The sequence below is a fragment of the Scomber japonicus genome, chromosome 24 (genome assembly GCF_027409825.1).
Source record: "Scomber japonicus isolate fScoJap1 chromosome 24, fScoJap1.pri, whole genome shotgun sequence".
Lineage (NCBI taxonomy): Eukaryota > Metazoa > Chordata > Actinopteri > Scombriformes > Scombridae > Scomber > Scomber japonicus.
Genome location: NC_070601.1, coordinates 530,615 through 538,463, shown reverse-complemented (window position 1 = coordinate 538,463; position 7,849 = coordinate 530,615).

Genomic DNA, 7,849 nt, shown 5'->3' with positions numbered 1-7,849 from the left:
CTCTCTTCCTCCTCCTCTCCTCCTCTCTCTCCTCCTCCCTCCTCCTCCTCCTCCTCTTCCTCCTCCTCCTACTCCTCTTCCTCCCTCTCCTCCTCCTCTTTCTCCTTCTCTTCCTCCTCCTCTTCCTCCCTCTCCTCCTCTTCCTCCTCCTCCTCGTCCTCTTCCTACTCCTTTTCCTTCTCCTACTCTTCTTCCTCCCTCTCCTCCTCCTCCTCCTCTTCCTACTCCTACTCCTCTTCCTCCTCCTACTCCTCTTCGTCCTCCTCCTACTCCTCTTCCTCCTCCTCCTCCTACTTCTCCTCTTCCTCCTCCTCCTCCTCCTCCTACTTCTCCTACTCCTCTTCCTCCTCCTCCTCCTACTTCTTCCTCTTCCTCCTCCTCCTCCTCCTCCTACTCCTCTTCCTCCCTCTCCTCCTCCTCTTTCTCCTTCTCTTCCTCCTCCTCTTCCTCCCTCTCCTCCTCCTCCTCTTCCTCCTCCTCCTCCTCCTACTCCTCTTCCTCCCTCTCCTCCTCCTCTTTCTCCTTCTCTTCCTCCTCCTCTTCCTCCCTCTCCTCCTCCTCCTCTTCCTCCTCCTCCTCCTCCTACTCCTCTTCCTCCATCTCCTCCTCCTCTTTCTCCTTCTCTTCCTCCTCCTCTTCCTCCCTCTCCTCCTCCTCCTCGTCCTCTTCCTACTCCTCTTCCTCCTCCTACTCTTCTTCCTCCCTCTCCTCCTCCTCCTCCTCTTCCTACTCCTACTCCTCTTCCTCCTCCTACTCCTCTTCCTCCTCCTCCTACTCCTCTTCCTCCTCCTCCTCCTACTTCTCCTACTCCTCTTCCTCCTCCTCCTCCTACTTCTCCTCTTCCTCCTCCTCCTCCTCCTACTTCTCCTCCTCCTCCTCCTCTTCCTCCTCCTCCTACTTCTCCTCTTCCTCCTCCTCCTCCTCCTACTTCTCCTCCTCCTCCTCTTCCTCCTCCTCCTACTTCTCCTCCTCCTACTTCTCCTCCTCCTCCTCTTCCTCTTCCTCCTACTCCTCTTCCTCCCTCTCCTCCTCCTCTTTCTCCTTCTCTTCCTCCTCCTCTTCCTCCCTCTCCTCCTCCTCCTCCTCTTCCTCCCTCTCCTCCTCCTCCTCTTCCTCCTCCTCCTCTTCCTCCTCCTACTTCTCCTCCCTCTCCTCCGCCTCCTCCTCCTCTTCTTCCTCCCTCTCCTCCTACTCCTCTTCCTCCTACTCCTCTTCCTCCCTCTTCCTCCCTCTCCTCTTCCTCCTCTTCCTCCTCTTCCTCCCTCTCCTCCTCTTCCTCCCTCTCCTCCTCTTCCTCCCTCTCCTCCTACTCCTCTTCCTCCTACTCCTCTTCCTCCCTCTCCTCTTCCTCCTCTTCCTCCTCTTCCTCCCTCTCCTCCTCTTCCTCCCTCTCCTCTTCTTCCTCCCTCTCCTCCTCCTCCCTCTTCCTCCCTCTCCTCTTCCTCCCTCTCCTCCTCTTCCTCCCTCTCCTCTTCCTCCTCTTCCTCCTCTTCCTCCCTCTCCTCCTCTTCCTCCCTCTCCTCCTCTTCCTCCCTCTCCTCCTCTTCTTCCTCCCTCTCCTCCTCCTCCCTCTTCCTCCCTGTCCTCTTCCTCCCTCTCCTCCTCTTCCTCCCTCTCCTCCTCCTCTTCCTCCCTCTCCTCTTCCTCCCTCTCTTCCTCCCTCTTCCTCCCTCTCTTCCTCCCTCTTCCTCCCTCTCCTCTTCCTCCTCTTCCTCCCTCTTCCTCCCTCTCCTCTTCCTCCCTCTCTTCCTCCCTCTCTTCCTCCCTCTTCCTCCCTCTCCTCTTCCTCCTCTTCCTCCCTCTCCTCCTCCTCTTCCTCCCTCTCCTCCTCTTCCTCCCTCTCCTCCTCCTCTTCCTCCCTCTCCTCTTCCTCCTCTTCCTCCCTCTCTTCCTCCCTCTCCTCTTCCTCCCTCTCTTCCTCCCTCTTCCTCCCTCTCTTCCTCCCTCTCCTCTTCCTCCTCTTCCTCCTCCTCTTCCTCCTCCTCCTCGTCCTCTTCCTACTCGTCTTCCTCCTCCTACTCTTCTTCCTCCCTCTCCTCCTCCTCCTCCTCTTCCTACTCCTACTCCTCTTCCTCCTCCTACTCCTCTTCCTCCTCCTCCTACTCCTCTTCCTCCTCCTCCTCCTACTTCTCCTCTTCCTCCTCCTCCTCCTACTTCTCCTCTTCCTCCTCCTCCTCCTCCTCCTCCTACTCCTCTTCCTCCCTCTCCTCCTCCTCTTTCTCCTTCTCTTCCTCCTCCTCTTCCTCCCTCTCCTCCTCCTCCTCTTCTTCCTCCTCCTCCTCCTCCTCCTCCTACTCCTCTTCCTCCCTCTCCTCCTCCTCTTTCTCCTTCTCTTCCTCCTCCTCTTCCTCCCTCTCCTCCTCCTCCTCTTCCTCCTCCTCCTCGTCCTCTTCCTACTCCTCTTCCTCCTCCTACTCTTCTTCCTCCCTCTCCTCCTCCTCCTCCTCTTCCTACTCCTACTCCTCTTCCTCCTCCTACTCCTCTTCCTCCTCCTCCTCCTCCTCTTCCTCCTCCTCCTCCTACTTCTCCTCTTCCTCCTCCTCCTCCTCCTCCTACTTCTCCTACTCCTCTTCCTCCTCCTCCTCCTACTTCTCCTCTTCCTCCTCCTCCTCCTCCTACTTCTCCTCCTCCTCCTCTTCCTCCTCCTCCTACTTCTCCTCTTCCTCCTCCTCCTCCTACTTCTCCTCCTCCTCCTCTTCCTCCTCCTCCTACTTCTCCTCCTCCTCCTCCTCCTCCTCCTACTTCTCCTCCTCCTCCTCTTCCTCCTCCTCCTACTTCTCCTCTTCCTCTTCCTCCTACTCCTCTTCCTCCCTCTCCTCCTCCTCTTTCTCCTTCTCTTCCTCCTCCTCTTCCTCCCTCTCCTCCTCCTCCTCTTCCTCCTCCCTCTCCTCCTCCTCTTCCTCCCTCTCCTCCTCTTCCTCCCTCTCCTCCTCCTCTTCCTCCCTCTCCTCCTCTTCCTCTCCTCTTCCTCCTCTTCCTCCTCCTACTTCTCCTCCCTCTCCTCCGCCTCCTCCTCCTCCTCTTCCTCCCTCTCCTCCTCTTCCTCCCTCTCCTCCTCCTCTTCCTCCCTCTCCTCCTCTTCCTCTCCTCTTCCTCCTCTTCCTCCTCCTACTTCTCCTCCCTCTCCTCCGCCTCCTCCTCCTCTTCTTCCTCCCTCTCCTCCTCCAAACATTACTGACAAATCAATGTAAAAGAAAACTCTTCCTCTTCTTCCTCCTCCTCTTCTTCCTCCTCCTCTTCCTCCTCCTCCTCTTCCTCCCTCTCCTCCTACTCCTCTTCCTCCCTCTTCTCTTCCTCCCCATCCTCCTCCTCCTCTTCCTCCTCCTCCTCTTCCTCCCTCTCCTCCTACTCCTCTTCCTCCCTCTTCTCTTCCTCCCCATCCTCCTCCTCCTCTTCCTCCTCCTAGTCCTCTTCCTCCCTCTCCTCCTCTTCCTCCCTCTCCTCATCCTCCTCCCTCTCCTCTTCCTCCCTCTTCCTCCCTCTCCTCTTCCTCCCTCTCCTCTTCCTCCCTCTTGCTCCCTCTCCTTCTCTTCCTCCTCCCTCTCCTCCTCTTCCTCCCTCTCCACCTCCTCATCTTCCTCATACTCCTCTTCCTCCTCCCTCTCCTCCTCCTCCTCCTCTTCCTCCTCCTCTGCCTCTTCCTCCTCTTCCTCCCTCTCCTCCTCTTCCTCCCTCTCCTCCTCCTCTTCCTCCCTCTCCTCCTACTCCTCTTCCTCCTACTCCTCTTCCTCCCTCTTCCTCCCTCTCCTCTTCCTCCTCTTCCTCCTCTTCCTCCCTCTCCTCCTCTTCCTCCCTCTCCTCCTCTTCCTCCCTCTCCTCCTCTTCTTCCTCCCTCTCCTCCTCCTCCCTCTTCCTCCCTCTCTTCCTCCCTCTTCCTCCCTCTCCTCTTCCTCCTCTTCCTCCCTCTCCTCCTCCTCTTCCTCCCTCTCCTCCTCCTCTTCCTCCCTCTCCTCTTCCTCCTCTTCCTCCCTCTCTTCCTCCCTCTCCTCTTCCTCCCTCTCTTCCTCCCTCTTCCTCCCTCTCCTCTTCCTCCTCTTCCTCCCTCTTCCTCCCTCTCCTCTTCCTCCCTCTCTTCCTCCCTCTCTTCCTCCCTCTTCCTCCCTCTCCTCTTCCTCCTCTTCCTCCCTCTCTTCCTCCCTCTTCCTCCCTCTCCTCTTCCTCCTCTTCCTCCTCCTCCTCTTCCTCCCTCTTCCTCCCTCTCCTCTTCCTCCTCTTCCTCCCTCTTCCTCCCTCTCCTCTTCCTCCCTCTCCTCTTCCTCCTCTTCCTCCTCTTCCTCCTACTCCTCTTCCTCCCTCTTCCTCCCTCTCCTCCTCTTCCTCCTCCTCCTCCTCCTCTTCCTCCCTCTCCTCCTCTTCCTCCTCTTCTCCCTCTCTTCCTCCCCCTCTTCCTCCCTCTCCTCCTCCTCCTCCTCTTCCTACTCCTCCTCTTCCTCCTCCTCCTCCTCCTCCTCCTACTCCTCTTCCTCCTCCTCTTCCTCCCTCTCCTCCTCCTCTTCCTCCTCCTCTGCCTCTTACTCCTCCCCCTCTTCCTCCCTCTCCCTCTTCTCTTCCTCCCTCTCCTCCTCCTCCTCTTCCTCCTCCTCCTCCTCCTCTTCCTCCCTCTCCTTCTCTTCCTCCTCCTTCTCCTCCTCCTCTTCCTCCTCCCTCTCCACCTCCTCATCTTCCTCATACTCCTCTTCCTCCTCCTCCTCTTCCTCCTCCTCTGCCTCTTCCTCCTCCTAGTCCTCTTCCTCCTCCTCTTCCTCCCTCTCCTCCCCCTCCTCCTCTTCCTCTTCCTCCTCCTCTTCCTCCTCCCTCTCCTCCTCCTCCTCTTCCTCCCTCTCCTCCTCCCTCTCCACCTCCTCATCTTCCTCATACTCCTCTTCCTCCTCCCTCTCCTCCTCCTCCTCTTCCTCCTCCTCCTCTTCCTCCCTCTCCTCCTCCTCCTCCTCTGCCTCTTCCTCCTCCTCCTCTTCTTCCTCCTAGTCCTCTTACTCCCTCTCCTCCTTGTCCTCCCTCTCCTCCTCTTCCTCCCTCTCCTTCTCCTCTTCCTCCTCCCTCTCCTCCTCCTTCTCCTCCTCCTCTTCCTCCTCCCTCTCCTCCTCCTCTTCCTCCTCCTCCTCTTCCTCCTCCTCTGCCTCTTCCTCCTCCTAGTCCTCTTCCTCCTCCCTCTCCTCCTCCTCCTCTTCCTCCCTCTCCTCCTCCTCCCTCTCCACCTCCTCATCTTCCTCATACTCCTCTTCCTCCTCCTCTTCCTCCTCCTCTGCCTCTTCCTCCTCCTAGTCCTCTTCCTCCTCCTCCTCCTCTTCCTCCTCCTAGTCCTCTTCCTCCTCCTCTTCCTGAATGGGATTTTTTTTTTAAAAGCACAAAATTTCACCTTTTTTCAGAGTCACCTAGCTCTCTCATACGTTCACGTAGAAACATGATTTAAACTTTAAAACGGAGGAAAACTTCTCTGGAGAAACACCAAACTGTTTTTACATAACATGTAAACTTTTCAAACTATGAGCAGTCAAACGAGGAGTGGAAATCACTTTTTCTTCAAAGTTAGAGTGGAAGCGGCAGTTAGCTTGAGTGAGAGAAGCAGTAAACCATAACCTTATTTTTATTTTTAACTCGAGCTCACGGCCAAACCGTAAAAAGGAGACAAATAATTTTTGATCAAAATGTAGACATAGGTGTTGGGATTCATAAAATGTGACTTTGACAGGCGGGGTCTGCACTAAATTTAAACGGGGGGGCCGAGACCGGCAGCAATACCTGTCTCACTCCCATTGACTCTAATGTAATCGTCTTTTTTCAAAAGAATCTCACTCTGTGTTCACACTGAGCTTACTCGCTCATTTTAAGGAATATGTGAATAAAATAAACTCTGTCAGAATCTGCCGGCTTCTGTGTCTGGGAATTTTTTCCAAGCACATTCTCGAATCGCCGTAGCAACCGCAGGGCCTTAGCTGCCCTTAGCAACCGTAGGGCCTTAGCTGCCCTTAGCAACCGTAGGGCCTTAGCTGCCCTTAGCAACCATAGGGCCTTAGCTGACCTTAGCAACCATAGGGCCTTAGCAACGTGTCGCTGGGCAGAAACTGAGCTACTTTTTTGTGATTGGCTAATTCTTCCTGTGTGTCTGTTTTGCCAGTTAACTGAGCTCATTCATTTGAATGGATTAATTCATGTTTACTGAGGACTAAATAAATAGTTTTATTGTTTTGTATTGTAGTTATATGATTTGTGGTTTATAAAAAGATTCAACATTTATCAATAGAAGATGAAGAAAATGTTCATAATAAAACATGTAAATGTGTTAATAAGTTGTTGATCCTTGCTCCTCCTTCAGCATCATCAGTGGAACAACCAGCACCTCCTCAACCTGTGGCAGCACCTCCTCAACCTGTGGCAGCACCTCCTCAACCTGTGGCAGCACCTCCTGCTGTGGTGAGTAACTTGGTTAAATTGTTATTTTAACTTGTCTAAAAATAATATATCAAACACATAGAGTAGATAAAATAAACACATTCATTCCATTACACATAGATATATGTCCAGGAGATGGACACAGCACATCACATGCCTGCCCCCCCCAGCCCCCACACATATGCATGCATATCAGGTGTAAGGCAGAAAGCACCAAGCAGCCCATTTCTAGTGGTCTTAGCTACACCTCTCTTTCATCTAGCTTTCCATAGTTTTTGAAATTCATGGAAATTTGCAAATTTGTAATAAAAGTCTTTGTAGATAACATTGTTAACATGATTTTCTGTTTGTAATCAGCTGTAGATCTCTGCTGCCGCCGCCGTAGACGATGACGCCACATGAGGACCACCGCTGGACGCCTGCAGCTTGATTCAAGGCCCCTCCCCTCACAGCTGAAGGTTGTCACGCAGCTTCAATTGAATTCAGATAAAGTTATCTGAATTGAATTGAAGCTGCGTGACAACCTTCAGCTGTGAGGGGAGGGGCAGGTAGGGAGGGGAGAGAGGGAAGCAAAAGGGAAGGGGATCAGTTTGCAATTAAACAATAAATAATAAAAGCTAATAGGTTTCATAACCCCCTATTTCCACCTTTCCCAGACTCCGGGGGTCAGCGCCCCCGGGTGTCCCTCCCTGCCTTGCCCTGCCACCTCGACCCAAACCACTTATGACAATCCAGGTGTTGGCAACGGGCAGATTCGAACCAGCCGTTGCACCACTAACACCTTCTAACCAGAGACAAAGCCACTACACCACTGAGCCTGTCTATACTCAGACCTTTTCTCCTGGCGCATTTATCTTCTTCATTTGGATGTTGGACTTTAAAAGTGTGCAAGATCTGAACCAACAACCTGAAGCTTCCCAAGCAGTCTTCTAACAGCCTCAGCTACCTGGACGGACACACTAAGGTTAGTTCTTTTTGGAGCTTTTCAGTCTTTATTTGGACTTTCTGACTTTAAGAGTAGCAGTAAGCAGGGATTGAACTCACAACCTCTGAGTGAGTGAGAAGATATCTTAACCACTGACCCACTGGGTCTTCTTTGGGGACAGAGGTTTTCTCACACTTTTCAGTCTGTCCTCCAGAAATGTCCCAGGATCAAAGCCTCAACTTCTACTACTAAGACAATGGTCTTCTGATCTTTGTTTATTCTCTACAGATTCTCTTTAACTCCTCTGATCAACTTCCTCTTACATATTTTAAAGTATATTAGGTTGTTGTTAGTATCACACAAAGTTTATCAGGCTGGTTTTACATACAACTCAGAGTAAGGTGCTTCAGACAGGCCCAGCTGGATCTAACAGGTGTGTTAACGAGACCAATCAGACACAACATGGACGTGTCTTTGTCTCGTCGGCACACCTAGATTCAGGGTAAGAAATGTTTCAAACTTTTAAATGAAGAC